The 22,960-nt window shown below is 41.2% G+C and overlaps 1 long non-coding RNA gene across 1 annotated transcript; it reads left to right on the top strand.

Annotated features, from left to right (window-relative positions):
- Nucleotides 1–18,837: 18,837 nt before the first annotated feature.
- LOC113329503 lies at nucleotides 18,838–21,348 on the top strand. The gene is made up of 3 exons (XR_003349915.1): nucleotides 18,838–20,406; nucleotides 20,506–20,980; nucleotides 21,128–21,348. It is a non-coding gene; the product is annotated as an uncharacterized LOC113329503 (long non-coding RNA).
- Nucleotides 21,349–22,960: the final 1,612 nt, after the last annotated feature.

Below are 22,960 nucleotides of genomic sequence, written 5' to 3'. Positions count from 1 at the left end.
GCTGAGTCTGAGAGGAATCTCGAAGTGTGCATGTACAGACTCAGCAAAGGGGTCTCAGAGATAAATAAAGAGGTCGACCACCTTCGTCATATGGACTCGATGAAGCAGGTAGAATTAGATGCCTGTCAATTTACTCTCACCAACCTTCAACTAGACTATAAGAAATTATCCGCGGAATATGATCATCTTGATGAAGCGCGAGATGCGGTTGTTAATGAGTATGAAGAGGCTTCGGCTTGTGTCGAAGGTATAATCCCATTTCATCGAGTGTGACCTTGTTTTTTTCTACGCTAACTCCGTGGTGTTGTCTTTTTCAGAGCTCGAGGGACGCCTTCGCGTCACAAATGAAAAACTTGAAAAGGCTCAATCGTCCTTAGCGCAGCAGGAAGAACAGACCAATCACTTCAAGAATTTAGCAGCAACCCGCGAGGAGGCCGTTGGTGCTGCTTCTGAGAAGTGAATCGGCTATCTTCGTTATTATACCAAGCCCAACAGCGGACAACAGTTATTAAACAAGGCTCGTTGTCAATTGGCTGAGGAGACGAACAAGATGCTGGAGAGGATAGAACTTGGCCTAAGGAATGAACATGGTCTCGTGAAGAACTATCCTCGTCGTCCCGTTCCTTCTGCCTTGCCCAGCTCCTCGGGCCCTCTTCTGGTGGGAGCGTCCCATCAAGTCTTCGGAATAATCCTGCCGATGGGGCCGCCACTTAGGTAGAGATCGCAGCGTTTTGTAGGATCCGCGGCATCATTATACTTTTTGTAATCATGTAACAAGGATATTTTTTGCTGATGATCCTGTAAAAGGAATATTTTTTGATTGTGTATCCTTGACTTTGGCCTTTCACTTCTTGTAATCACCCTTTATGAAATGAATCCTCTTCTTGATATACCTACAATGTTGTTTTGTTTTATTTTAAGTATTTGTGAAAAATCAAAACAAAAGTTTTTAAGTGTTTTTGAGTGCGATACTGAAGGAAGGTACCTTCGTGATCGTCTTGAGACCTGTCACCCCGCTGGCGAATCCTGGGCCAGAGGATTCCCAGACGGTGGGGGCCGGGGAACGTTCTAGGATATGGGATTAAAATATTTACGCACCCATTCCGTCGACCCGTTGCCTTAAGATTGGTTGGGTATCTCTTTCTGCTGGGTGCCTTCCCCCTGGTCCTACACTTATGGACACTGATGGGGGAGCCCTGAGAGATTGTAGATTAACTACTTTCCCCAATATTGTAGGTAGATTCCACTGACTTGATAATTTGAAAGCTTGTTTGATTGATAAGTTGAGGTCTGCAATTCCTCTTCCAGAGATAGAAACATGTGGAGCGGTCAGGCTCCCTTCTTCTTCTGGTACACTCCAAGCAGATTCAAATCTGCGTTGCTTCTATGGGAAGTATGGTTTGAGCCATTTAGCATTCCAAGGATGCCGGAGGACCTCGCCTTTTAGATTACGAAGGTAGTAGGAACCGTTACCCGCAATGTCGTGGATCATAAAAGGTCCTCCCCATGTAGGTGCTAACTTTCCCCATTTCTTTTCTTGCTGATACCGTGGGATTGTTCTCAACACATACTGTCCCTCTACAAAATTCCGTAGCTTTACCTTTTTGTTGTACTCCCTTGCTAGTCTTCGTTGATAATTTTCCATCTTTTGCAATGCTACTTCCCTTCTTCCTTCCAAGTCGTCCAACCTTTCTAACATCATATCTGTTGTGAGGTTTTTCTCCCAAGCTTCGGTCTTCGTGGTTGGCATGAGGATTTCCGTAGGTATGACTGCTTCAGCTCCATAAGTTAGAAGAAACGGGGATTCCCCGGTAGCGGATCTTCGTGTTGTCCTGTATGCCCATAAGACATTGTGCAGTTGTTCGCACCATCTTCCCTTATGCTCGTCTAATTGTTTTTTGAGTATAAGGGCGAGGGTCTTGTTGGTAGCTTCCGCTTGTCCGTTGCTTTGAGGGTATAAGGGGGTGGACTTGTTCTTTCTTATTTTGAAGGTGTCGAAGAGCATGTCTATATTTTTTCCCTGTAATTGCTTACCGTTATCAGATACAATTTCCGCAGGTATACCAAATCTGCAAATGATGTTCTGGAATATGAAAGTGAACACATCCGCGTCTCTGATCCTGGCCAAGGCCTTAGCCTCCACCCATTTACTGAAGTAGTCCGTGGCTACTATCAAAAATCGTCTCTTCCCTGATCCTTCGATGAAAGGCCCGACGATGTCTACGCCCCATTTTGCAAATGGCCACGGGCTATCGACAGAGTTTAACATTGTTGCCGGCGCGTGGATTTTTTTCGCGAAGCGCTGACATTCTTCACATCGTCGGGACATCCTCGCAGCATCTTGTATCATGTCGGCCAGTAATATCCTTGCGTTTTTGCCTTGTCAGCCAGTGATCTCATGCCGCTATGATTCCCCGCGTCACCATAGTGGATATCATTTAGAATTCGATGCCCCTCTTTCCGGGACAAGCAGCGTAGTAATGGTCCAAGGAAGGATTTTCTATACAGGACCCCCTCCCGAAGATCATATCTTCCCACTTTGGAGATCTTCCTAGCTAGTTTCCGATCCGCAGGTAAGCTTCCTTTTTCGAGAAAGGCTGTATTGTCACCCTCCAGTCATCTTCGTTGCTGAAGTCTTCGTCTTGATTTGCTCTTGACAGGATGTCTTCTTCATCAAAGTCATTATGGATGTCTTCTCCTACCTGGTCTTCGATATTTTCTTCCATCACATCTTGATTGGTAGCGAAGGAGAATTGAGATGCAATCGAAGGCTCGTATACCCTTGCTATTTTAATACTTCGGCATTTTTATCCCTCAGCATGGATGATATATATGCTAGGGCATCCGCGTGCCTGAGGTCCCTTCTGCATAAGTGCCGGAACTTAATGTTCGGGATTTGTGATGCCAATGTTTGGACCAAGGCCATGTAAGCTGAAAGGTGTCATCGTACACATTATACTCGAGCCCAATTTGCCGTATGACAAGCTGCGAATCACTTGTCAGCCTTACATCGGTTACCCCCATCTCTATTATTATACGTAGGGCATGTACGACAGCTTCGTATTCAACAATGTTATTGGTATGCTCTTTGAATTCCAATCTAAGTGCCTGTATAATCCTTTCTCCAGTTGGGGTGATAATGACAATACCTATTCCTGCTCCTTCCTTATTTTTAGATCCGTCGACAAAGACTTCCCATTGTCTATGACTCGCAGGTTCGAGGATATCCATTGGATCCTTGATTTCTTCCTCGGCTTCTGGTATTCCCTTAATCTCTTCGTCGTTGTCTAGGGGGAGGTCTGCTAAGAAATCTGCCAGCACTTGGGACTTCTGAGAATGTTGAATTTCATGAATGATGTTGAATTGGTCCAGATGGGTGTTCCATTTGGCTATTCGGCCCACTTTTCCCGTGCTTTTGAGGACTGCTTCCAATGGTGCTTTGCATGGTACCCTGACGAGGTGAGTTAGGAAGTAGGTTCTCAGTTTTTGGGTAGCCCATACCAGTGCGAGGATGAGTTGTTCAATCTTAGTATAATTTCTTTCCGCGGAATTGAGTGTCTTGCTGACGTAATAGATAGGCTGTTCTACCTTTGTATTGGTCTTGACTAATACCGCGCTGACTGCGTCCTCTTTGCTGCTATGTACAGTGCCAAAACTTCATCAGGGTCTGGTTCTGCAGGATTGGGATTGAAGCTAGATGTTCTTTGATTTTTTGGAATGCTTCCTCGCATTCAGCGGTCCATTCGAACCTGCTCCCTTTTTTAAGAATATTGAAGAAATGTTTGCATTTGTCCGAGGACCGTGCAATAAATCTGCCCAACGCTGCTATGGACCCATTGAGCTTCTGCACTTCCTTCAGATTCTTTGGGACGGCATCTCTACTATGGCTTGAATCTTAGCTGGGTCTACCTCGATGCCCCTTTTCGTCAGATACCCGAGGAACTTCCCCGAGGTGACACCGAAAGTACATTTCTCCGGATTCACTTTCATGTGATGCTGTCTCATTACTTCGAAGATATTCCTCAGGTCCTGGTGGTGATTTTTACGCAGCTTGCTTTTGACGAGCATGTCGTCCACGTAGACCTCTAGGGTTCCTCCAATCCATGGCTTGAAGATAGCATCGACCATCCTTTGGTATGTTGCCCCTGCGTTTCGGAGCCCGAAAGGCATTCTGGTATAGCAATAAAGGCCATGTGGGGTATAGAACGATGTGTGTGGCTGATCTTCTTCTGCCAGGGCTACTTGGTTGTAACCAGAATATCCGTCCATGAACGACAGCTCTTCGTACCCTTCAACTGCTTCAACCAGTTGATCTATGCTCGGCAGGGGATAGCTGTCCTTTGGACATGTGATGAGTGCTAAAAAGTGCATATTTTTATATATTTTTCTTGGCATTTAACTCATCTTTTGTGCATTAATTCTACATTTTATCCCATATTCTGTATTTTCATTGTTTTCAAGAATAAATATTTTTCTTACTTAATCTTGCATTTTTAGGTAATAAATGAAGTTCGGATGAGTCGCGGAGCGAAAAGAGCAGAAAAGTAGTGAAAAGCCGGGAAGAATTACACAAGGAAGCCGCAAAGAATGGAGCACACGTCCAAAAAGCTAGGAATGGGCTCAAGAAGGAAGAATTGTTCTTAAAGAAGATATGGGCTTGGCATACCCAAGGCCCAAAACCCTTACCCAAACCCATTTTCTATATCCATAACCGCCTTCATTCTCAGCCGTTAGATGGGACTACATCGAAATCCTACGGTCGCTCCTTCATAGAGCATCAAAATCTGAAGTCTCTGCAAAACACCACAGCGCTTAAATTCCAAGCCTTCAGATTAGATTGTAGTTGAATCCAACGATCGCTTCTTTGCCTGCGCATCAAACCTCGATACTTCCGCTTAATACTACAACACCTAACTCCATCTGGTGTCGTTAACTTTGTTGTATTTCACAATCCAACGGTCGAAGTGATTCATCTCTCATACCACCGTTAGATCTACCAACCATCTTCGCATCCAACGTCTCATCCTCGCTGTTCATCAACAATTGCTAAACCCGCCTAACACCCAAGTATCGAACACCTATACCCTTCAGCCAAACGCACCTTACCCAAATTCTCATCTTCCTCCTTCGAGCAGTCGAGCTCTGCTCCTGCCAACTCCACCATGTCCGCCACCACCACTGTCGTACCACCAAACGCCACTCCTTCACACCGTACACCACCACCAACTCCACTATAATCATTCCCCCCATCTTCTAGCCATCTATCCTACCAATTTCTTTTCTTTTCTTTCTCAGAAAAACCTAGGAAAGAAATTGGTACAATAGCTAGGGCTAGAGAAGAAATCAGAGGCATGGAAAGGAGCAGGAGACTAAGGAGAAGAATGGGTCGAAGTCAGTAGCGTGTAATCGCATCAATTTGGGTAAGAATTTACCAAACCCTAGTTCTGTCAATTTGGGGGTTTTTACATAAATCCTAATTAGGTTGAGATAGAGCATGGAGAAGATAAAGTGGGTGATATAGGGTAGGTAATTGAACCTAACTGTGATTTTCTGTCACATTAGGTAGAACCCTAATGTCTACTGTTTTGGGAATTTTTGGGTGAAAAGGGTGTAAACCCTAATTATGTAATTGGGTATAAAAAGGGGACTGTGGGTGTGATGTAAAGGCTTATGCCTGGATTAGCCAGTGTGTCACCCAAGAGCACTGGAATAGCCAGTGTCTCAAGGGTTAGTGTTTAATTTGCAACTATCTTTATGTTTATTCCATTACTCTTGTTTAGTTTCAGTTCAGTTGCTCTTATTTTGTTTCAATTCAGTTTGTTTTATGTTTTAATTCACATTTCATTCTAGTTCACATGTTAGTTTGTAGTTCTCTATTTAGTAAATGTTTTGTTTTTGTTGCTGTTATGTGAGCTCACATGTGTATGTGTATAGCTAGGTTGAGATGATGCCTTAAGTCACTGTTAGAGGTGGAATGTTAGGTTATAATTCTTGTAAATTGAGCTGATTGAGAAATGGAGGAATTTAGTGCTCAACTGTGCTTGTGATTGATTGTGTTGTCAAAAGACAGTCAATGCTAGGAGTAAACAGTTGAGAAAGCTTCTTCTCCTTCCATTCCATTTATGTATACCCTGGAACATAGGCAGGCTTGAACCTTCCCCTAGCTCCATTAGGGACAGGGATTTAACATAGAATTACACTATCTGGCTAGGTAACAAGGTGGATTCATAACCTAGTTGTGTTGTTTCTCTGTTTTGTATTTGTAATTTTGCTCCCCTGCCATTGCCCTTGGCTTAGGCCTTGGTTTATTACACTGTCATTTTATTGTCTTTGCTTCACTGTTTATCTTCATTGCTGTTTTCTCAATTGTTCACTGTTAAACTTTCACTTTCACCTTCTCACTTTCACTTTGTTCCATTTTGTTTTGCTTTTGTTCTCTGTTTAGTTTCATTGTTCTGTCACCTTCTCATAATACTTTTGTTCATTTTTTTGCTTTTGATGTGTTCACTGTCACCTTCTCACACACTTTTGTTACTTCAATTTCAAGATATGTGGTGGGCCCGGAGATGTGTATAAAATTAAGCGAAATGAAACGGGCCTACAGTAATACCGCAAGTGCACGGTCGTCGGTTGTAGCTCGTGCAAGTACGGGTCGATCCACAGAGACTGGGTGTGTTTTGTAGTTTCTAGCTATTTTGGGCTCTAAATGGCTATTGTTGGGCTTTGAATACCCTTTGAGTAAATTGGGCCTAATGGGTTTGTTTTTAACAATGAAATGAACTGAGCTTGGGCTCAGTTGGTCTTGAAGTGTACTAGGCTTTGGGCCTTTGAATGATGAACTATGAACTTGGGCTTTGGCCTTAAACTTAGGCTTGGGTTCTTTTGATGTGAACTTATGGGCTTTTGGTCTTTTGGGTTGCACTGGGCTTTGGGCTAACAGTGAATTGGGCTCAATGTAACAGTGAGCTTTGGAGCAGCAGCAGACAAGGCTGGGCTGGAGAAGAAGCAGCAGCAGCAGGGTTGCAGGGCAGTGGCCAAGGCAGCTGAGTAGCAAGGCAAGGAGAAAAGAAGAGATGGCAGTGAAGTAATGGTGGCACTAAGCCAAGGTAACAGTGGCAATGAGGCACAAAGGCAGTTAACAGGAAACAATGGAAGGTGACAGACAGCACAAAAGCAAGGGAAACTACAAGCAATGAACAATGGAACCAAGGCCTAAGCCAAGGGCAGGGAGGAGAAGAAGTAACAAAGCAAAGCCAAGGCATTCATCTAGAGTGGGAAGAGAACCAGCTTGCTCACAGTCACTAGTGAGCACTAGTTTCTCCCCACTGCTCAATCAACTCAATGCCTAAGGCTCTAACCTAGCATTGACACACAACAGTAAACTAAGCCTAACATTTGAGAAGCTAACAGTTGACACTAAAAGAGAGCCTAGGCATACAACTAGAGTGGGAAGAGAACTAGTTTTCTCACAGTCACTAGTGAGCACTAGTTTCTCCCCATTGCTCAATCAACACAATGCTCTAAGGCTTCTAGACTAACATTCCATCACTTCTTGACAGTGAATTGAACCTAACATTTGAGCAAAGAAGAGTGATATTTACACTAACATAATACTAACAGTTATACTTAAACATGATCATAACCCTAAACAGTGACTAACAGTCTATCATTATCATAGCACAAGATTGAAATTGAAACTAAAATTAAAATCTAACATAACATGAAATTGAAATTAACCCTGACATGAAATTAAAACTAACCCTAACATGAAATTAAACCATAAAAACAGGAATTTAAACATCACACATGGAATTAAAACATAACAATTGAAATTGAAATTGAAAATTAAAACAAACCTAAATTGAAACTGGAACTAAATTGAATTAAATTAAAATATCAAAACTGAAATTTAACCCTAATTGGTTACTTGGTTAATTCAAGAACACCCTTCTCTCTACACATCAGTTGCCTTTTATAGTTTTACAACAAATTACAAAATTTCACCAAACCCTAAATTGATTTGGGGAAAATCAAATTCTCTCACCCATGTGTGAATTCTGCTCGACCCATGCCCTGTTGATGTTCCCTCTGCTCCTCCTCAGCTCGAACTGCTCCCAATTGCGTCTACTGATGCCCTAGCTTTTCTCTTTCTTATCTGTAGCACCTAGGGTTGATGCTAAGAACAAGAAAGGGAAATACTAGGGAGCTGGATGATGGTGATGGCTCTGATTTGGTCGAGAGAATGGAGATGGTGAAGCTCGAGGTGGTGATGGGAGAGATGGTGGAGGTGATGGAGTTGCAGAGCAGCTCTCTGTTGTTTGGGAAGAAGAGAGGAAGAACCCGATGGAGAAGAAGGGTCCGTTTGGTTGGGTAATAGGGTTCGGTGACTAGGGTGTGAAGCAGGGATAGAGAACTTTGATGAACATCGAGTAAAGAGCGTTGGATGATCCCATATAGATTGAATCGAACGGCTACGATGGAGAGGTATGTGGCGACCGTTGGATTATGAGATACAACAAAATTGACGACACCAGATGGAGTTAGGTGTTGTAGTGTTAAGCGGAAATATCGAGGTTTGATGAGCAGGCAAAAAAGCGACCGTAGGATCTAAATGTGATCTAATCTGAAGGCTTGGAATTTAGGTACTATGGTGTTTTGCAGGGACTTCAGATTTTGATGAACGATGAAGAAGCGACCATTGGATGATGAGATGGATCCGATCTAACGGCTGAGAATGGAGGCGGGTATGGATATAGAAAATGGGTTTGGGTAAGGGTTTTGGGCCTTGGGTATGCCAAGCCCATATCTTCTTTAAGAACAATTCTTCCTTCTTGAGCCCATTCCTAGCTTTTTGGACGTGCGCTCCATTCTTTGCGTCTTCCTTGCGTAATTTCTTCCGGCTTTTCACTACTTTTCTGCTCTTTTCCGCTCTGCTATTCATCCAAACTTTATTTATTACCTAAAAATGCAAAATTAAGTAAGAAAAATATTTATTCTTGAAAACAATGAAAATACAGAATATGGGATAAAATGTAGAATTAATGCACAAAAGATGAGTTAAATGCCAAGAAAAATATATAGAAATATGCACTTTTTAGCACTCATCAATCTGTCACTTAAAAGCCCATTTGTTCTCTTGCTTGGCTAAAGCCTAGTTCATAGCTCAGAAGCCTAGCTAATCTAAAGGCCCAGCCAACTGAGCCCAAGGTTCAGTTCATTCCAAAAATCAAAGGTCCAGTCCACTGTGGACTTAATCGAAGCCTAAGGGAAAAGCTAAGGCCCAGTTCACTGTTACCAAGCCCAGTTCACATCAAAAGACATTGAGCCCAATTCACAGTCACTGTTAGCCCAAGGCCCAGTGCAATTCAAAAGACCAAAAGCCCATAAGTTCACAGTCAATCCAAAAGCCCATTGAGCCCAAAACCATTTCATTGTTACAAAAACCCACTAATCCCAAAGTACAATTAGAAGCCCAATAGCAATTTAGAGCCCAAATAGTTAGAAACTCCAAACACACCCAGTCTCTGTGGATCGACCCGTACTTGCACGAGCTACAACTGACGACCGTGCACTTGCGGTATTACTGTAGGCCCGCGTTTTTATTGCGCTTAATTTTCACACTTTTCCGGGCCCACCAACATGCCTTGTTGAGATTAGTAAAGTCGATGCATATTCTAACCCCTCCATTTTTCTTAGGAACAATGACCATGTTGGAGATCCAGGTAGGGTACTTGACTTCCTTGATAAATCCTGCATCTAGTAGCTTCCGAAGTTCTGTTTCTACCGCCTCATGATATTCTGGAGCCACTTTTCGTATTTTCTGCCTGAACAGGGGCGTGCCCGGTTTGATGCGTAGTTCATGTTGGATTACTTTTGGGTCAATCCCCGGCATATCTCCTAACTTCCAGGAGAACACATCCGCATATTCCTTAAGTAATTTGGTTAAGGATTGTTCTCTTCCTTCGTCCATGATGGTCCCAATTTTGACCATCTTCGGGTCTTCTTCCGTTCCTATGTTGATTTCCTTTATGGGTTCTACCGGTGTGAACACAGGCTTCGGGTTTCCGAGGACTGGGGCGCTCTTTAATTGCTATTTAGCGTGTTTCTGCTCTTCGTTGGTTGTTGAGGTGCTTGTTTCCGAGCCTTGGACATTACCATCTTTCGTCAAACCTTTTCCTGTAGTTTCCTTAAGGAATAGGTCTACGGCTTTCTCTTTCGCGGTTTCTTGATTTCTTACTCTTCGGATTTTTCGCTGCTCTTCTTGCTCATTGTTGATATGATCCTGAGTGGCCTGGCACTCTCGCGTAGCGATTCGATCTCCCTTGATCTCCATTATTCCCTCAGGTGTTGGAAATCTGAGGTATTGGTGGTATGTTGCCGCAACCCCTTTGAGCTTGTGTACCCATTATCGTCCAATAATGGCGTTGTAGGGGGAAGGGGTGTCCACCACACTGAATCGGGTATCCAGTTTCATGGGCCCTGCGTTAACCTGTAACACGATGTCTCCCAAGGGCTTCGTGGCTGCTCCATTGAATCCGTAGATGGTGTGATAAGAGGTCATCAACTGTTCATCATGGAGCTTCATCCGTTTGAATGCATCATAGAATAGGACATTTACAGAGCTTCCCCCGTCTATGAGGATCTTTTTGAGGTTACATCCAGCTACTGGTAATGTTAGGACCAAGGGATCGTTATGGTCTTCCATATCTTCTTCGATATCCTCGGCATCGAAGATGATAGGAGATTCCATCCATTCTTCGTGTTCGTCCACCGCTATCCCATCGACCTTATATAACTCGCAGCGGTCTTCGAATTGCTTCTGTAACCTTTTTCCAATCTGCGCTGTGAGTGAGGGTCATGTGGCTTCGGAACACGATATGGTGTTGATTGTTCGGTTTTCTTCCGGAAGTTGGACTGGCTTGGTTCGTTTGGATCTGTCCTCGGTAACCTCCTTTCGTATGTAATGTTTGATCTCTCCCGCATCAATTAATTTTTGGATCATTATTTTAAGGTTCTTGTATTTTTCGGTCTGGTGTCCGTTGAAACAGTGATACTCACAGTAATCTTTAGACTTCTCGGATCTCGGGGGCTGCTTTCCCTTAGACCATGGCCACTCTAAGTTTTCCCTCCCTTTGATCTCTCGTAGGATACGAGCATAGCTAGCGTTGAGTTTCGTGTAAACTTGATCTTCGAATTTTCGGTCGCCTGTTCTTCGTTCATCCCTCCGTTCCTTCCTATCTTCGTGAGGTCTCTCATCTGAGCAACCCCTTTTGGCCCCATTGGTTTGTTCCGCTGAGTTGGTGCGGTGAGACCTCTGCGGATATGCCCTCGGGTTTTCCCGTTGAATTTCTTCAAGTCGAGCGTGCTTCTCGATAATTATTCGGAGATCTCCTTATGTCTTGGGCACGCTCCCGTGAATTTCAACAAATAGGGGACTCATTCGGTCTAAGCCCCATTTGTAGCAGTTGATGCTTACCACTGGGTCCACGCTCCCTATGGCTTGGCAGATCTTATGCCATCTGTTTGTGTACTTCCTCGTGGTTTCCTTGTAGCCAATTGCTAGTGAAAAGAGCTTATCCATCCCGGTGTTTACAGTCTTGTTGTACATGTATGTTCTTAAGAATTTCTCTGCGAGTTGGTCGTATGAGTGGATGGAGTTTGGTGGCAGATTATCAAACCATGATAACGCCGATCCCTTCAAGATTGACGGGAAGTATCTACAGAGTACGGCGTCGTTCTGACCCCATCTAGCTAAGACACGGTTGTAGTACCGAACATGTGCAGCAGGGTCGCTGGATCCATCATAGCATTCGAACGTCGGGACAGGGCATTTCAGTGGAATAGGGGTGTTGGCCAAGCGATGCGTTAAGGGCGTGGAGTTAGCTTCTCTCATGACCTCTTCTAACCTTCCCCCACCTTCTTTATTTTTTAATTGCCTGATCTCTGCCATCATCTCATCTCGTAGTTCCTCCATTGCACGTTGGTGCTCTAAATTCTTCAGCTCATTACCGTCTGACTCTCCATCGTCATAATCCGGGTCGGATACGCTACGTCTCCTTGTCGCGTCTTCATTAGCCGCTAGGACGACTCTACAGTCTTGGTTTGGCTCTGGTGCTTTGGAGCTTGCTTCATCAAGTTGTTGGCTGGTCTTCGTGCTTAGAGAAATCCGCTCCTTTAAATCTTGATTTTCTCTGGCCAACAGAGCTACAGCTTCTGCGTAAACCTGCTGGTTCTTCCTCAGTTCCTCAAGCTCAGCTATTAGTCGGTGTGATTGGTTGGACCCCTGATTGGGAGTCCCAGCGCGTGCCGCTACAGCCGCGGTGCCGCCCTCCTCCATGGTTTGTACTAAAGGTGGCAGGGGTTCAGCTTCGGTTGCTGGTGTTTCCAAATTTGAGTGAGCGCCCCTCTGCGGTGCCAGAGCCGCCGGTATGGCTTGATTCTGATTATTTGTTAGCGGCATTCCAAAGGTTAGAAGGTGCGCGGGTTGGAATGTTCTGGATTCATCCACCCTTTCTCTTGGTTGATTAAGTTGACTCATGGCGAGGGTATTGCTAGCCTCCGCATCCTTCGGGACTACCGCAGCCTCCCCGTACTTTGTTGCTGCTCTGAGAGCCGCCGCTGCAACTGAATTAGCGTTCATGGGTGAAGTGATTTCTGCAGTATCTTGCCTTCGGTTGGTCATTTTAGCTTTGTCTCCTTTCTGCTTGCTTCGGGTGATGATCGGGGTTGTCCTGGGTGTTTCTTTTGACAAAGCTTTGGATTTTCCTGCTTCCTGCGTCTTTTCCATCATGTGCCCTTTTGTTGATAATGAAATCTCGCGTAAAATTGCCTCATTTACTCACAACACGTTCTCTCTGCATAATTTATTTCAAACAATAGAAACGGGAATATCCGCGTGAAGCGGGTTAGTTGGCGAAATACAATTTTTCAAGAGGGAATTAATACCCGCAGGCTATAAAATACGGGTTAGAGTTTTATTAAAGGCGATCCTTAGTATAAAAACTACGAAAATTGTAAATCCGACGGATTAGAACAATAACCCGCTTAGAACAATAACTCTTATCGAAGACCAAAGGTGGGTTTTTGAACATAATACAGTTAACGAATGATCTATACGGTCCGAGCTGATAAAATCAGAGCAATCATATGCCAAATTAAAATGAAATCACAGGACAAGATAAATCTTTTACCGGGACGAAGTCCCTGTTTCTAGCGCCAAATTGTGGGCACCCGGACCACGAGGGGGTCCGAATGCTCACAATCAATCATTAACATCTAAAGAGATTATGATGATGGTACCCCGGTGTTGATTCATTGGCTCAAAACCTTCGGGTTTATCATGGCCTCATCCAACAACTCCATGCGTGGCGTTTGTGCATGGGATATAAGTATTAAGGAAAACAAAACATATAAGCAAACATGTGTGGAGCTAAATGAATGTAAAGTGCTGAAATGTAAATAAGACCAAGGTTTACGTGGTTCAGCACTAAGGCCTACATCCACGGGGTTTGTTGTTTTACTATGTTCTTCAACGTTACACGAATAGTTGAATGACTTTTGGGGTTTACATGTTTCTCTCCTCTAAGGGATTAACTTACACTTACTATTTCTCTCTTCCTCTCTCTCCTTCCCTTCCTGATATTTTCGATCCCCTTTCCTCTTGGTGGAGATTGGATATTTATAAGGTTAGAACGTGGGACCCATCTCTGAAGACCGTTGGAACCTTATCTTCTTGTGTCCTTGCGTCCATCACGCGGAGGTCTGCGTTTGCCCCTTGATCCCGCAGAGGCATCCTCGCTCGTTCCACAGGTTGGTCGACACGTACACTGCTCAGAGTGTTTAATGTGGGTAGTTGAGGGGTCTGCTCGTGTCAGACAAGTGTCTTCTGCCCCTGTCAGTCCGTGTCAGCTAACTTTCTCTCCACCGTTGATCTTAGCTCCTCTTTTGGGGATGAGATAAAGTAACTCCTCGGGGTTTATTCGGTGTTTCGTGACGCATCATGTTTTGATGTTTTGGCTTGCATGCTTTCCACGTACCTTTTTATATACACGTGTCTGATAGTGAGATATATGTGTACACATCTTGAACTATGTTGACCACCTTCCTGATGGGACTAGACGAGTGAATAGTTTTCAAGAATTCAAATTCTGGACTTTTGTGCCCACCTGCCATAGAACCAGCAACATTAATATTCCTAGACTGCCTGAGCTCAGTTACCGGAGATGGAGTGGAATCGGGTACCATGTTGCCCTTCATCTTATCATACTTTTCCACTGGACCTTTGAAAGGAGATTCTTTGATGTCCTTGTGAAAAAATGAACCCATTGATCTTTCTGCTGAATTGACCAGAGTACACATGATATTGTCTAAGTTTCCTGTTTTGATAATTTCAATCAACAAAAACACTTCTCTTCCTTGAAGCGAAATTTTAGGTACATGGTGATTGATCTGAGGACCATTTCTGAAATGAGATTTTGGTAGCATTGAATGTGAAACACTTAATATGCATCAGTTGTTGGAGCTGATTATCATTCTCTGCAATAAAGATTGCGTGAGTGGAATCTACTTGTTTCAAACTTAAGTTACGAGACCAACCCAATTTATGTTTGATCGCTGCAGCCACTTTTCTCCATCCGGGTTCTCATCTTTGACCGTCACTCTCATTTTGGAAGTTGAAAACCATTTCTCCTTAATTCTCAAATTCTACTTTGAAATTATCGGATTTTCCTTAGTTCTTGATTTTTTAATCTGAAATAATTGATTTTTTCTCATAAAGGTTCAACATTTTTCCATACTGCTCACACAAGGAAAAATTCCGATAACTACGGAGCAAATTTACAGGAACAGAATGGGAAATGCACTAATGAAATGGCACATGACGTAAATACATTATAATAATAAAATTAGTGACAAAACCCCTAGGTGACCAACTTAAAGGAACAAAAAAATCACCTATATTAATTTTAACAAATTAAATCAGTTTCATTAAATAGTGACACAAAAACCCCAACTCAAATAATAATTAGCAAATTTAGTTTTTTTTAATTTGAAAAAACCCAAACGTACCCTTCTTCATCTTTGTCTTCTCTCCTTTCTTTTTTTCTTCTTTCTTTCTCTCCTTCTCCCCACCACCATCACCACCAGCAGCGATACCAGATCTCACCAGCAGAAACTTTATGCTTCCCCGACCACACTAGCACCTTCGTATCTCACCACCACCACCACCTTCGTTCCCTTAACCCTTAATTGTTGAAATTAGGGTTGCGATTTTAACTTCAGTTGAAGAACAGAGATGGGTTGGTGACGAATTGATGATTGAGATATATTTTTCAAGGAAGGGATGATGGAGTGGTGATGTTTCCAACAAGGTCTAGGAATTAGATCTAGGAATTGTTTCCATGGTGGAAATGAACTACCGATGACAATCTGCTCGTGTTGGGAGAAACGGTGGATTTAGAATGGTAATTTGAAGTTTTGAAGTATTAAAAAATCTTATCATTTTCACTAATTTTTCAATTGAATTGGATACCAGATCTCGTTTTGTTTGACATTTCGTTGGTTTTTATTCTTGAGAATTTGATTTTGATTGTTACTGTAAGGATTTATTGACTTGGTAAAAATCTTATCTCCTTCTACTTTTGATTGTTACTGTAAGGATTTAATTCCATTTACATGTTTGATGATGAATTAGATTTATTCTTGAAAATGTTATACCAAATAGTAGTGAGATTAACTTGCCGGGTGCAAGATTTCGTCCCTTGTTTGCTCTGTGTTGGTGGAAATGGGATATGAATATCACAGTTAGTCTTATGTTGCTTGTTGGTGGATTGATTTTTCTAATAGTAGATGAATTTTGAACTGAAGTTTGTCTAAGTACTTTAGTCTAAAATGTTGAGATCAATGAAGTGTGCATTACTGTCTCTTAGTGAGGTCCATTTTATGGGCTAACTTTTTAATTGAAGTCCATGCCAGTTAAAGAACTGGTTAAGGAAAGTGTACAAGTTGTTTGGTTGTGCAATTATTGAAAAATTAAGTTGTGTTTCCACTGTTAACTTAGCAGTTGACATTATGTGGTTTGTTAATGTTGAGCTGCCATGCATACATTTCAAAGTCATATTTTGCAGTTCAATCTGATAGTTATCATTTATGGTTAGAGTGGTTAGGCTAGGTGCCCCTGTTGAACTTGAAAACTTGTATAAGTACCACAGTGTGGCCCTCTTTTGACTCCTGCACCGACACTTGTGTGCAGCGTAAGTGAAGGAGGCATCTCCCTAAACACATGCTCTTTTTAATTTCCGAGTACCTACTTGAGATGATTTGAGCATATGGAAAGAGAAAAGTAACTATTCTATTCTTGTTGGCCAATATTCTTATATCTTATTACTGATATGTTGGAACTGCTTGTGTTTGATTCAGGGTGTCAGGTACTCAGTCAGACCCATCAAATTAATGCTAGAAAGGAGAGACAGATGGAGACATTAAGGACTGCTCTTGGGATGAATAAAGTTGATGAAACTTCTTTACTACAGGAAGAAGGGAAACAGGAAACTGTTCTGGAAACAGTGGAATCTGATTCTGAAATTAGGTGAAGGAGAGGGTCCAAAAGAAGGTTTAATAGAGAAAAATGATGGCTAGAATTGAAATGGGAAGCAATTGCAGGTGGTGAATTGGATTGTGGAGCTGAGTAGAGTCAGCTATGAGATATTGTTGTCGCTGCTTTCAGATCGGCAGTGTGCAAGTGTAGCTGCTGGTATTGTTGATATGGTTATTGAAGTGATGGGTTTGATATGGTTATTGCAGTGACAGGGTCTTGTGACGAGTTTCATTTGATGCTGCTAGTAAGCTCCGGTTGCAGCTGAAGTTAATATTATAGAGAAGGTGGTACTGGTGTTGGCTTTGAGTTGGTTCTCTATGAAGAATGGTTTGAGTTGATGCTTGAGAATGGTTTTTAAGTACAGTTGCAGGTTGAGAGTGTAGAGAAGAACTGAGATGCCTATGTTGGTGGTGAGTATGAACTGCAGCTGGTGATAATCAGAATCCATGGAGGAACTGGTGTTGCTCTGGTTGAATTAATATGGATATTGCAGGTCCAGTTGAAGATCAAACTGAGCCTGAGATGGAGCATTTGTGGTGTTCAGGTATGAGCTTGAACTGAAATGGAAGGCAGTAATGCAGTGGGTATGGGATTTGAAGTGAATTTGTAGTTGCAGGTGCAATGAAGTGCTGCAATACAATGAGGAATTGCCTGTAAACCTAGATGGAAAGATATACCAGGTGAAGCTGAGTAATGGGTCTTGAGACATAACTGGTGGTATTGCTGTTAAAGCGCAGAAACCAATTATGATTTCATCTTATTTATGATGAAACCAAAATCGGTTTCATAGTATTTCAACAATGTATTTCTATCCATGAAGATGTATAATACCTCTTAAAAAATTTCTTGCAGGTGATTTCTCACGAAACCAAAATGAAACCAAAATCGGTTTCATCGTATTTATGATGAAACCAAAATCGGTTTCATCGTATTTCAACAATGTATTTCTATCCATGAAGATGTATAATACCTCTTAAAAAATTTCTTGCAGGTGATTTCTCACGAAACCAAGATGAAACCAAAATCAGTTTCATCGTATTTATGATGAAACCAAAATCGGTTTCATCTTATTTATGATGAAACCAAAATCGGTTTCATCGTATTTTTGGGAGGTGGTGGTGGTGGGTGGTCGTGGTGCTGGTTTTGGTCGTCGGTGGTCGACAGTGGTGGTGCTGGATGGTAGGGTGGCTGGTATTGGTGGTGCAATTACGTAGTATCGGTGGTGGTGGTGGTGGTGGTCGGAGGTGGTGGTCGACAATGGTGGTGCTGGATGGTAGGGTGGATGGCAGTGGTGGTGCAATTGCGCAGTATCGGTGGCGGCGGCGGAGGAGCGGCGGTGGTCGGTGGCGGAGCGGTGGTGGTGGCGGCGGAGTGGCGGTGGTCGGTGGCGGAGCGGCGGCGGTGGTCGGCGGTGGTCGGTGGCGGCGGCGGTGGTCGGTGGCGGTTGGTTGATTTTTGTTTTGATAAGAATTAAAGTGTGTCGGCAGCCATTCCACTTTTTTATTGATGTTTTTCTTGTGGTTGATTTTTGTTTTTGTTGGGGTGATTTAAAGTAGAAGGGTAATATAGACAGTTTATATTAAATGGGGTTTTTGTGAACAATTTGTTTTGTTGGAGTTTTTGTATATGGATAGTGACACCTTTGGGGTTATAACTCGCGGAACATTATAATAATAAGATTTCTAGTGTGCTACTGTTAAATGACGTGGCCAACTTTTGGTACGGATGACCACCGAGTCAAACATAAAAATGATAAATTGACCGAGCCTTACTCCCGACTTTGGCTCCCGCGTGTAATAAGGTATGGGTCCGCCTCCTACCAATCCAGATGTTTAGAGCTTTTACCTGGTCCGTCCATTTTCCAATCTGGACGTTTCCTTGGATTTGGCGTCGTTAAGTTGTAGGAACGCCCTTGTCTCAAAGACATACTATGTATATGAACGTGTCACTTACCTCTGTCCACTTCTTTATTCGAGGAAAGAGTCAAAGACCACGCAACTATTCTTGGGTATATGGATCAATATTTATAGAAAATTATTATAGGGTTACAAGCTTTTAGTTTCGAGGGTTCTTACGAATTCAAGTATCCCAACTACTGGTAAGGAATATTTATTCATAGTAAAAAAATAGAATATTTTTAAAATAATTAACTTAAAGCTAAAAACTAAAATTACACCTAATCTTCTTCTTTTTCTCTATTATCTCTTCTTCTTATTATTCTTTTAATGGTGATTATCCGCAATTTTAATAGATAATTAATTCATCAATTCTCTCCAAATAATTACTTCAATCATGTAAGAATCGAAACCCATCTTTTTTTGTTAATTTTGATCGCACATATTGGTAGGATTTGATAAAATTAAAGGTTTTAAATAGTTTCAAAATTACTTACGGTGGGGAAATATTGGTTTTCCCAACCGGAAAAAAATTATACGGTTGGGAAATATGAACTCCGAACCTTATTTTATCCTTAGTTTTTCTTCTGGTTGGGAGTTCCAACCGGATATGGTGATTACGGTTGGGAAAATATAAACTCCCAACTGTATTATAGTCTGGATTTTTTTAAAGTTGGGAGTCTCAATCGGATGTGGTAGTTACGATTGGGAATCTTCAACTTTCCCAACCGTATGTTAATATAAAAGAAAAACATAAACTTTTTTTTATTGATTTTCAAACCCTAACTATAAATTAGTCTAACTTTATTACTAATAATATTTAATTTATAGTTAATCTAATTATTAGCATTAACTAATGGAGAATATTTCATAACTATAGGTTAAGGGGTTTTGTTGATTACTATTCATGATTCTCTATTTTCTCATCTCATGAGCCCTTAAAAACCAAAATTTGGAACCCCTATAATAGGTTTTAATTTATATGGATATTTAACAATCATAAAAGCTCCTAGGTATTCAATTAGGATATGTAAGAAATCATTAAATATTCATGATATATAAGATTGTTTTAGGTTCCATAAAAATCCTAAGTATTCAATTTATTTAAGATTTTTTAGAATGGTTAAGGGACAAGATATATATGGATTCCTAGGCAAAGTACTATAGTGCCCCTTTTCCCTTCCCTACCCTTCACATGTAGGGGAAAATCTTGAATTGCCGATCACCGTGGTCTCTCATATCCCTACTTGTGTAGGGATATCCCTTCCTTACTACCCAAATTGGATCAGATCTGATCCAGGTAGTAGGGAAGGGAAATGACACGGAAACTAAATTTCTGCTTTACGAAAGGTGAGTATCTGTTTGGCAGTTGAAACAGATACTCAGTTTCCGTGACATTTTACACGGTAACTGAGTTTTCGTTTCCGTAGTTTTTTTTGTTTGACCTTTTTTATTTTACACCTCTCTCACACCCCATCCTAACCATCCATCGTTCCCAACGACTCTATCTTCTCCATTTTCAGATCACAATGGTCATTCTCAAAAATCCCTATAAATACAACTCTAATACTCTATTCAAAACACTCCAAACCATCTTCTTAAAAATTGTTTTATTCACTAAAATCTCTCAAATTATCTTCTTTAAGAGTTTTATTTATTTATTTTGCTCATTAATGTCGGAGACTCAAAGGGAAAAAAGGAAACATAGAGCGAAATTTAGTAATTTTGAAGATGTTCACATTGTTACTATGTACCGATTTTCACAAAATTGTAGAAGCTTGTGGTGGGAATCCACACGAGGGTACTATAAAAAGCATTCGTAATAGGTTTAGCGTAATCAAACACGAAGTGGATAACTTTTCTGAATGCGTTGTAAGAGTCTTTGCAAGTAGTCCGGGTTTGGACTATAATAACCGGGTATGTTATCTAAATATGTTCATTATAGTTGTGGTATATGTTGTTTGTAAATAATTTAATTTATGCATATCTTATTATGGTTTGTTTACATTGATGTAGATGATAATGGCGAGAAGCAACTATATTGAAATACACACAAAAAAAAAAAACATTTTCTCGAATGTTGAGTATGAAATGCTTAAAGATGTTCCAATTGTACAAGTAGGTGTTGTTGAAGATATGGATCAAGATTCTAATCTTATGTCATTTCAATATCATGGAAATTTCACAAATATGTTTAATACTCAAACTCCATCTTCTCAGAATCTATCTATAAGCCAATTCGTCGAAACTTCATTTGTAAATCAATTTCCAAACGCTTATAATGTCCCTTACGGTATCCCTTTTCCAGCAGGATATACTCCTAGTACGAACCCAAATATAATACCTGGAACGCCGTCAGGTGGATGGCCAAGCTGCATGGATGAACAAACATGATTTTCCACTATAGAAAATCAAAGCAAAATAAACAGATTTATTGCAGTGGATGGGAAAGATAAAGAGACACAGATAGAAGGAAATTTCATTCATTAGAGTTAGTATAGTCCTTTATATACAATAGGAATAAAGTACTTTAATTTGCGTACTTCTTTAATATAAAGTAGGGTAATTATGTAAATTCTATGTTTTTGACTTGATTCGTTTTTTTTTTTTTTTGATTTATTTTTGCTTGAAATTACAGATTCATATTGAATAGTTGGAGCAACTCAATTCAAAGATAGACATGGAAAATGATAATGTTTTTTTGGACAGACAGTTACTTATCAAAGTGTCTCCAAATTTTGTATAGAAAAGAGATTGGAGATGTTTTATGGACAGTTATCACTTATTTTGATTAACCACAATATATATTTTGTGTAGGAAGTGGTTATTAATATCTTTATTGTTGGACACAAAGTCACAAAGCACAAACAATGGTATTACTACAGTCTTAAAGGGTAGTTTTCTTTGTTGAAGATATCATGAACTGATGAAGTATTAAACTACTAATGATTAGTATATTGTGCAAGTGTAACTGTGTTCCTTTTATGGTGCAAATGCAAAAGTAGTGTCAAGTTTTGCAATTTTCTTGATCCTTTCATTAAGTTTTTAAATTTTGATGTGACACTGTGAATGTTGAATCTGTTGATTTGATTGAATTGAAGTGAAATATCAAATGAATGTTAGGTTGCAGAGAATGAGCTTTAGATGGCCTGAATGTGGCCGGAAATAGACCAGAAATAAGAGGAATCTTTGTCAAATCAGTTTCTGGTGAGTTGACTAACCAGAAACGGGCTAACTCGAGAACCCGCAAATTTTACCCGTTACAGACACTGGTTGAAGAAATGACCATCCATAAAGAATATCAACCCGCAGATTTTGGTCCGGATTAACCCGAACCCGTCCATTTACCAGCTCTAAATGCAGCTGCAATAACCTACAACCATTTCATTTATATTTACCACAGAATCGTAACTCCTCTAGGCATACAAGTTTCCTGTGAAAATGTAACGATATTCCTGTCCCGTGGGAACTTAAAAACATCTGAAAGGACCACTGTATGGCTGTCCGATCTTTTCACCTGCTGTATGGGAATGGTACATTAAAAAGAAAAAAGCTTCGTTTGGATGGGGTTCAACTAGCATTAAAATTTCGAATGGTAACCTTTTTTTTTTGGGTAGTAGGATGGAATTCACCGTTGCTGATTTTAAATTTTACTCGGGGTTTTTGAGATGGCGACTATATTCAAATTAAAATGCGATTAGTCGGGGGTTGAAACTTGAAACGTAACCATCTTGTGTACATCATGGAGCGGGTCCCACTACCTCACATAGGGCCGTGTTCCCAACCTAATTCGATTTCACCTCCCTAGAGTAAAACAACCCGGCAAATGTGCCGGTAGTAATAGGATTAGAGCAACTCCAATAGGCACATCAAACTGCTCAGTTTGATGATTATACACATATACCGGGACTAGCAAACCATTAAAATGGATGAGCAAACCCTCAAATAAAAGGTTTTGTACATCGTGTCTCAAATTTAACCGAACAAATCCAACAGAAACGATCTTCTCAAATTGAGACAATATCCTACTATCGAAGCAAATTTAGTTGGCGATCTTTCTCTTTTTAGTGATGGATGCATGGCACATTTATGGTAATGTTTTCCGTTTGGCTGAGTGCTATCCCGACATGAAAACAAAGAGTGGTGGTCTCGAACACACTAAGGTTTGGGTGCAGTTTTTAAACCCCAAAAATTTTCATCTCAATGAAGCCGTTATGGGTCATATTGTCTATCATTTAGAGCAACCACAGTCACGACCAAATTTGGGTACTAAACCCAAATGTGGTCCTAGAGAGTGCCGCAGTGGTGAGGAGTAAACCCAAATTTGGTCGCCAAATTTAGGGTTTGAGACCAAATGTGGTCGTCTGTCCAGACTGAAGAAGATATAGTGGGACGGAAGTATTAGGAACGTATGAAACCAGGCGTAAGTTTAATCACCGTATGCAATCAGGCGAGCATATAAACACCGTAT

The sequence above is a fragment of the Papaver somniferum genome, unplaced genomic scaffold (assembly GCF_003573695.1).
Source record: "Papaver somniferum cultivar HN1 unplaced genomic scaffold, ASM357369v1 unplaced-scaffold_117, whole genome shotgun sequence".
Classification (NCBI taxonomy): Eukaryota; Viridiplantae; Streptophyta; class Magnoliopsida; order Ranunculales; family Papaveraceae; genus Papaver; species Papaver somniferum.
The sequence above is the reverse complement of the archived record's forward strand: the minus strand, read 5'-3'. Positions and strand labels throughout refer to the sequence as shown.